The sequence below is a fragment of the Rhineura floridana genome, chromosome 1 (assembly GCF_030035675.1).
Source record: "Rhineura floridana isolate rRhiFlo1 chromosome 1, rRhiFlo1.hap2, whole genome shotgun sequence".
NCBI classification, from domain to species: Eukaryota; Metazoa; Chordata; class Lepidosauria; order Squamata; family Rhineuridae; genus Rhineura; species Rhineura floridana.
This window is the reverse complement of record NC_084480.1, coordinates 11,228,781-11,237,737: the sequence shown is the minus strand read 5'-3', so window position 1 is coordinate 11,237,737 and position 8,957 is coordinate 11,228,781. Positions and strand designations below refer to the sequence as shown.

General features: G+C 43.5%; 1 pseudogene; it reads left to right on the top strand.

Annotated features, from left to right (window-relative positions):
- The first annotated feature begins 1,434 nt into the window (after positions 1-1,434).
- LOC133375747 (5S ribosomal RNA) lies at positions 1,435-1,553 on the top strand (annotated as a pseudogene).
- Positions 1,554-8,957: the final 7,404 nt, after the last annotated feature.

Here is an 8,957-nt window from a genome sequence, read left to right as displayed (position 1 = left end):
TCGGCATCAGTGGCCCGCCTTCGTGTGCCCCCTCTGAAAGAGGTGTGGAGAGTGGCAACGTGAGCATTGGCCTTCTCAATGGTGGCCTCCTGTTTATGGAACACTCTCCCCAGGGAGGTAGGCCTGGTGCCATCATTATCATCTTCAGGCACTGGGCAAAAACATTTCTCTTCTTCCAGGCATTTGGTTCTAAATGTTGGAAGTCTTTTTGGGGGGGGGGGTTCTGTTGTGTAGCCTTCCTAAGAAGGGTTGTTCCACCTGCTTAAGTACTAACTTTGTATATATTTTTAATTTAATTTTTGATTAACTGTACGTTGCTTTGAGTGTGCACATATGTGTAGAAAGACAGCTAACAAATTTAATAAATAACAATAAAGCAATAGTTTTAACAAGCAAACCTCCAGGCTTGCTGCACAGCAGGAAGAGGGAAGCAATGGACAACCATGTTGGCCCAGCCCAAGACATTTTGCTTTGAAAGACTGATTGGAGAAATTCATAGAATATAAGGCTGTCAGTGGCTACTAGTCACAACAGCTATGTTCTGCCTCCACTATCAGAGGCAATATACCTCTGCATACCAGTTGCTGGGAATTGCAGGTGGGGAGAGCACTGTTGTGTTCAGGTTCTGCTTGTGGGCTTCCCAGAAGCATCTGGTTGGCCACTATGAGAACAGGATGCTGAACTAGATGGGCCTCTGGCCCGATCCATCAGGGTTCTCCTTATGTTCTTATGTTGCCTGAGGCAAAGGGCAACATGGCACCCCTCTCTATTTCATGTACCAAAGTGGATTGGACTGAGAGTTGAATATTACTTCAACTCTGGCAATGAATCAGAGTCCTCCAGTGCACTTGAGGGCAACTGCCTAGTTTAGGACAGCCCTGCAGCCAGCCTTCCTTGTTAGTTGGGGCAGCCACTTTTCTAGTTGGGACATCTGGGGCAAGGGGAAGGGGAAGGGAAAGGGAAAGGGACCTCCCCCCTCATTCCTCCTCCATGCAGAGAATGTGTTAACTTACATAATGAGCTATGTTAACAGAAAATTTAGGATGGACACAGGGAATGAAATGACTGGCATATTTTTTTGTTTCATAAGAAGAAAAGGATGCTAAGGATACAGTGAACAGGGGATTCCAAAAGGTATAAAACAAGCGAAATATTTTATGCTATTAAATAAGAAGTTAAAAACTAGAGTGGAGGTTTTTCTCTCAAAAATTCAGTTTTAAACTTGCAGTATGACAACACCAATACATAAAAACAGGTTTAGAAACAGAGTTCACAATACACCTTTTCAGAGAGAAAATAAATATTTTAGGGTGTGTTTGTTAACTCCTCCTTGAGGGTCCCTTCTTCTAGTCTTGTTCCTGACCTTTAGATTTTCCTTCCTAAAGGGAAAGGAAAGTGTTTTAACTGGTTACTACATAAAGGACTAAGTTGTTGGACTATGGCCATATTACCCTGAACATGCCCAATCTCATCTGATCTCGGAAACTAAGCAGGGTCAGGCCTGGCTAGTACTTGGATGGAAGACCACCTGGGCATACCAGGTACCGTAGGCTTAGAGGAAGGCAATGGTAGACCACCTCTGAATACCTCTTACCATGAAAAACAAAAAAGATTCATAGGGTCACCATAAGTCATATTCGACTTGAAGGCATATAACAACAACAAAAGCTATTGGAAACTAATTATAGAGAGCAATTGGTTATGGGTTTTTTACTGGTCATTGGATTGATTTTTTTTTCTGGCCAGAAACCCTGAAAAGGCCTCATGCTGAGTTTCACACATTGGGAAAATCAGAAATTAGTCCTAAGTTATAGCCTAAGTGGCCAGCCAGCCAGTTACCTGTAGTGGGCATCCGTCTTCTTGCTACCGCAGGTAAAATCCTTGCAAGGATCCTCACAAATCACCTCCTACCGATCTCAGTGGATGTCCTCTCTGAATCTCAAAATGGTTTCCGCCCTTCCAGGGGGACAGTGGACATGATCTTCACTGTACAACAGCTTCAAGAAACATGGACCATTTATAAATGCCACTCCCAACTTCTTGAAAGATTCTACCAATGCTGCAAATTACTTGGGAAGGCAGACGGACTAATGTTAGCATTTTGGAAGAAGCAAAGACCACCAGTGTTGAAACAGTGATCCTTCAACATCAACTTCGCTGGACCCACCATGTTGTTCGAATGCCTGATCACCATCTTCCAAAGCAGCTACTTTACTCCCAACTTAAGGATGGAAAACAGAATATCGGTGAACAGCAAAAGAGGTTTAAAGATGTTCTTAAAGTGAATCTAAAAAAATGTAACATGCGCATCGAGAATTGGGAAGTCTTGGCCCATGAACATCCCAATTGGAGGTCTGCTATTATCAAAGGTGCTATGGACTTCGAAGAAGCACGAGTACAGGGTGAACAGGACGAATGAGCCAAGCGGAAGGCACGTCAAGCAAATCCTCATCGTGACCATCTTCCATCTGGAAACCTATGTCCTCACTGTGGGAGGCTGTGTGGATCCAGAATTGGCCTCCACAGTCACTTACAGACCCACTGCTAGAGACCTTATCTTGGAAGACAATCTTACTTGGCCACGAGTGATCGCCAATAGATGAATGAATGAAATGAATGATACTCTAACTTCCTGCTGAATTCCTGGGACTTTTTACATCACAAATGTTGGTCTGGAAGCTGCAGCTGGGCAAGCTGAGAGAGCTTAAGTTGAGAGCTTATTCCAGTCTGCGTCTGTGTTGGAATTGCTTTTTAAGATGTTTTTAAAGCTTTTTTAAAAAATATTTCTTTCAAGATGCTTTGTTTTAATATGTTTTTAAAGATGTTTTGTTTCAATACATTTCAATGTCTTTGTTTTGTTTTTAAGATGTTTTAGAGTACTTTTAGTGTTTTTGTTTGCCACCCTGAGGTCCTTCTGGGAGGAAGGAAGGGATATAAATTCAATAAAGAAAGAAAGTAACTTCCGAGGTTTGTTTTTTGTCCCTGTTTTGTTGTACTAGAGTGCAAGAGTGCCCCTCCAGATGGCAACAGTGCTATCCCTCGACAGGAATTGCCTGACTTCCGTCGTCCACGCATTTGTCACTTCAAGGCTGGATTACTGCAATGCGCTCTGTGTGGGGCTGTTCTTGACCCTGGTTCGGAAGCTCCAGCTGGTGCAAAATGCAACAACCAGACTGCTGACGGGAGCACATGGCTGACAACATGTGACACCACTTTTAAAACATCTGCACTGGCGGCCCATCCACTACCAAGCCAGGGTCCTTGTATTAATTTACAAAGCCCTGATCAATTTGAGTCCAGGGTATTTTAGGGACCGCCTGAACCCTTATGTCCCAGCTTGATCACTGAGATAATCTACAAGAGCAGCTCTGGTCATTCCCTGAATTGGCGAGGCTCATTTAACATTGACACAAAAGTGAGCCTTTGGTGCCCTTGGCCCAGTTCTCTGGAATGCTCTGCCAACAGAGATTCAGCAGGCGCCTTCTCTTTTAATTTTTAAGTGCCTGCTGCAAACCTTTGTGTTCCATGCAGCTTATGCAAGCAATTAAGAAAGGAAGGAAGGAAGGAAGGAAGGAAGGACACCCTGGGCTCCTACTGGGAGGAAGGATGGGATATAAATCTAATAAATAAATAATAAATAAGATGCTTTTTTTTTGCAACAGTTGACCTTTGTTTTTTATTGTATTTTTAATGTTTTTATTATATGGTGGTGGTTGTTTTTAACGTGATGAGAGTCAGTGTGGTGTAGTGGTTAAGGTGTTGGATTACGACCTGTGGGACCAGGAATCCCCACATAGCCATGAAGCTCACTGGGTGACCTTGGGCCAGTCACTGCCTCTCAGAGGAAGGCAATGGTAAACCATCTCTGAATACCACTTACCATGCAAACCCTGTTCATAGGGTCGCCATAAGTCGGAACTGACTTGAAGGCAGTTCATTTCCATTTCAAACCACTTTGATTTTTTAATGAAATAGCGGTATACAAATATTTTCATAAATAAAATAAACAAAACATGGAAGCATAGCAGAACAATGAATAAAGCAGAATGATATGTGGATGGTCCAGAATAAATCCACCACTAATGCAGTATTATTGCATCAATCACATGTTGCAGAATGCACCCCCCGGAACAGTCTGAAGGGCCCCTATATCTACAATCATCCAAGCAAATGCTTGTCAGGGTAAGAGGGAGCACTGCCTACATTTTTGCTCTCTTCCGTCCCCACCACTTGGCTTAAAGAAATAGCGATAGGAAGAATGAGATGTAGGAATGATAATTACAGTGCATGTGTGTGTGTGTGTGTGTGTGTGTGAGAGAGAGAGAGAGAGAGAGACAGAGAGACAGAGAGGGAGGGAGAAAGAGCTTTTAAAAATAACTTGGATGACATAGTTTGACTCTATACAGAATGTAATCTGAAAGGATAATTAGCTTCAATGTGTATGTGTGTGTGTCATTTCAGTTAATTATTTAGCCGACTGGGTAGCTGTGAGTCACAGGGAGCGGTAACAGGATGTAAAAGCAAAAACAAGGACCCTTTTGCTCCTTGTGGGGGAACTTGGAAGGGCAACGTGAGGAGGTGTATTTTCAGTGGAGGGATTGAAACAGCCCAGCTGATCTCATAACAGTGGTGCCAGTCCTGAGCTAATATTATTTTCCCCAGGGAATAAACCTATGCCAAAGTGCAAGAATAATCCTCATAATGAACTCTTGCCCCTGGGGAGATTTATCACCTGGCTTTTGGATTTTGGTTGGTTATTATTTCGTTAGGCATGCAGGTTATAGTTGGTTGCTTCTCAGGATGCCAGGTCCTACGGGTACTTTGACCAATGAGCAATTAACCCTCCTTCCTTCCAGCTGATGTTTAAGAAAAGCAGCATTATGGCTGATGAATGAGAGACGGGCTGAGTGGCGTTCTGCACCCAAACTGTTTTCCAAGGACTGAAAGCCAAGGGAATGGAATGCAGGCGGAACACACAACCACCACTAATGATCACGTTTGGAAGAGAACAGAATGGGAAAGGAACACCCCCCATACACACACACACACACACACACACACACACACACACACACACAAAATCCCATTCAGGCCAACTGTTTTCTGCGAGTAAGGATTATTCCATGTTAAGCACCTCACGCTCAGCTCAGCCTATTCAGTGCAGAACCACAGTATATATACTTATAATTCTCTGTGATGGAGAATATGTAGGGAGAGAGGTGGTCTTGCCCTGTTGTGAAGAGTTAATGGAGACCTATGAGAAATGGCGGTTATTTTGCATGTTGATATTCCTTGTGATCTTGGTCTTTGCCTTCTGTCTGTGTTCCTTGATCAACCTGTCAATGTTTGCCTGAAGGACATAATCACTTTTGTGAGGAAGGGCCATAGCTCAGCAGTAGAGAATCTGCCTTGTATGCAGAAGGTCCCAAGTTAATTCCCAGCATCTCCAGGTAGGGCTGGGAGAGAACCCTGCCTGAAATGATGGAAAGTTGCTGCCAGTCAGTGTTGGCAATACTGAGCTAGGTGGACCAATGGTCTGATTCAGTATAAAGCAGCTTGCTGTGTTCCTATGTCTTGGTAGCCATGAGGTTTGTTACAGAGCTTGGAAAAGTTACTTTTTTTGAACTACAACTCCCATCAGCCCCAGCCAGCATGGCCACTGGATTGGGCTGATGGGAGTTGTAGTTCAAAAAAGTAACTTTTCCAAGCTTTGATTTGTTATATGTCAGAACTGGAAGAAAACACAAAATTTGACTCAGGATGCTTAGTGTAAGAAACTTTTATTTATAGCAGTTTTGATAAAATTGACGCATCGTCTGAAAGTACAGAGAGACAAAACTGAACCAGAGGGTTTTTCTGCAGTATGGTGGCCATTCATCTCTCATATGATGAGTGAGCCTTATGAATCACATATCTCCCAAAATTATGCTTTGCTTGTGATGCACTTTCTCAATATTTTTCCATGTTTTAAATAGACATGTTACATTTGAGTTCTCCTTTGACTTGATATGTGAATAACCCTACATTTATTGGCTTTGTTGGTTGGTTTGGTTTAGATTGGTATATTTTGTTGTATTTCCTGTATTTTCATTGCATTACAGTACATTTGTTTATTTAAAAAAGAATTCGCTCCCAAAAGAGGCGGTGATGGCAGCCAACTTCGATGGCTCTAAAAGGGGCTTTGACAAATTCCTGGAGGAGAAGGATACTAACCTTTATGTCTATGCTGTGACTCCATTGTCAGAGGCAGAATCCCTCTTAAGGCCAGTTACTGGAAACTGCAAGAGAGGAGAGTGCTCATGCGTTCAGGTCCTGCATGTGAACTTCCCAGAGGCATCTGGTTGGCCACTGTCAGAACAGGATGCTAGACTAGATGGGCCCAAGGTCTGATCCAGCAGGCTCTTATGTCCTTATGACATAAGAAGAGTCCTATTAGATCAGGCCAAATGTATTGATTTATTTAATGTATATATCACCTTTCCTCCCGATGGACCCCCAGTAGCCAGCCCCACCTAGCTCAGCATTCTGACCTCACAGTGGCCACCCAGATGGCCCAATGGAAAACCAGCCAACAGGATCTGAGTGCCAAGTATTCTCTCCCAGCATCTAGTATTCAGAGGGATACTACCTCCAACAGGGGAAAGAGAACTTATCCATTATGGCTAGTAGCCATTGATAGCCTTATTATCTTCCATTCAAGTTGGTGGCCATCTCATGGGAGTGAATTCCATACTTTAGCTACTCCCTGTGTGAACAGGGGCTACCGTAGCGCCAGTATTTTTTTTTTTTAAAAAGTCTTCAGTATTATGTCACACTCCAGTGTGACCACCATCTGAAATTAGGGGAAAAGGCTTCCAGGTGGAAAGATAGTGCTCCCAGGCATTCCCTGAGCCCCAGCACCATTCTCTTTAGAAATTATGTATTAGCAGCTGTCATGAACCCTTTCAAACTGTTTACATTTTATTTTTAAAAATAGTCTCAGAGGTTGTCAAAAGGAGTGGGGTGGGGGTGGGGGGAAATAAGACAAGGTCCCCTTTCAAGAGGCAGGATGTACAAATGGGCTCTGATTCCAGTGCTGAGATGTGCCAGATGCTAATAGAGCTTTTTGCGAAAGGAACGTATCTGAAGAGTCAATATAAGCCGTGCCCTACACAAAGAGCAGCCTTTCATGGAGTACCCATCCTACCTTGGCTGGAACCATGAAAGCAATCTGCTGTATGGCTTAAGCTGTTCTCTCACAAAAGGCCCTCTGTGTAGCTGGAAGATAAAAATCCACTTCAGTTTGTTAACAACATTATTTAACCTCTTGATCTCTTCCCTCTACACTCCACTCCCAATGAGAAATGAGCAGGGGAGTGTAGTGGTGGTGGTGGTGGTGGGGATGTGGAGCTTCTCGGATAAGAATTTTTCGTCTCTTGCAGCTTGTTTTGAAAGCCCAACTCACTCTGCTAATTTAGGGTTGCATTTGTCTATTTATCTGATTCCATTTATGAATCACTTCCCATAAAATATCGCAAAGCCACTTCACGGTAAACACATCAATTATAATTTTCTTTTTAAATCCATCTATACAAACAAAAACATTTTCATATGTAAAAACAATTTCAAATCCAATACAGATGCAGACTGGGATAAAGATCCAATGGTGTCACTCAGGTGATAGTAAGGGAGGAAAGCAATTTTTGGTGATCTCCACTCCCTAAATCTGTTCCAGAGCAGGCTTGTTTACTTATTATTATTATTTACTTATTATTATTATTTACTTATTATTATTATTTACTTATTATTATTATTTACTTATTATTATTATTTATACCCCACCTTTCCTCTAAGGAGCTCAAGGTGACATACACATTTCTCCCATTCCACGTTTTATTGCAAAATGACCCTGTGAGACAAGTTAGGCCTTTCCTCTAATAGCTCAAAATGGCATACAAGCATGGTCCTCCCCCTCTCAATTTTATCCTCACAACAACCCTGTGAGGTAGGTTAGGCTGACAGACAGTGACTGATCCAAGGTCATCCAATGAACTTCATGGCTGAGCGGGGATTTGAACCCTCATCTCACAGGTCCTCGTCAGCGGCGTCACTAGCAGGAGTCCAGGGGGGTGCGGACCTCCAGTGCGCGCCCTCCCAGGGTCATGGATGAGGTGGCTGGGCTTGCATGCGTGCATGCATGCATGCGCACTCGAGGCCAGCCACCCTGTCCATGCCCCTGGGAGGGCGCACGCCAGAGGGGCACCCAGCCGGAGAAGGCCTGGGAACGCCGGCACGCCTCTCTCGCCCCGCCGACACTGCTCCTGGTCTTGCCTGCCCACCTGCCTCCGAGGAGGAGTTGGAGCAGCCTTGCCGGGCAATGGCGCGGGGCGGGGTGGCTCTGGGTATCACCCCCCTCATGGTGACACCCCTGGTCCTGGTCCAACCACTACACCATACTGGCTCACATTTAGAGAGGAAAATGGAGGTCTGTAATGGGGAGGGGAAATCACTGAAAATTGTGTCCTTCTCCATTCCTCTGATGGAAACCTTACAGACAGCTGACTGACACTGTGGGCTACAACACTTAGAGTTGTTATCCCACTCTATCTTGGAGGCATTGGATGGATAATAGCACTAGTAAAAACACATCTGCATATCTACATACAAACACTGATAAAATGATGTTGACAAGTAGGGGAGCAGGGAATTTTATCTATCCATTATTATTCCAGATGGGGGAGAAATTTAGCTCAGTTTGCATTTTAAAATTTAACTGACCTAATCCACACTTTCCAAAACAATACCTGACTTGAAACACAGATGTCCTTCGAAAGTTGCACTTTGAATTTTGTAATGCAGGTGACCAGCCAAGTTATGTTTTTTAAAAATGCATAAAGTGTGCATATGTTAGTGAAAATAATGTACAAATGTGCCTTATATTAGGGAAGATTGTTTTGCAAAAATGTCTATATCAGGCA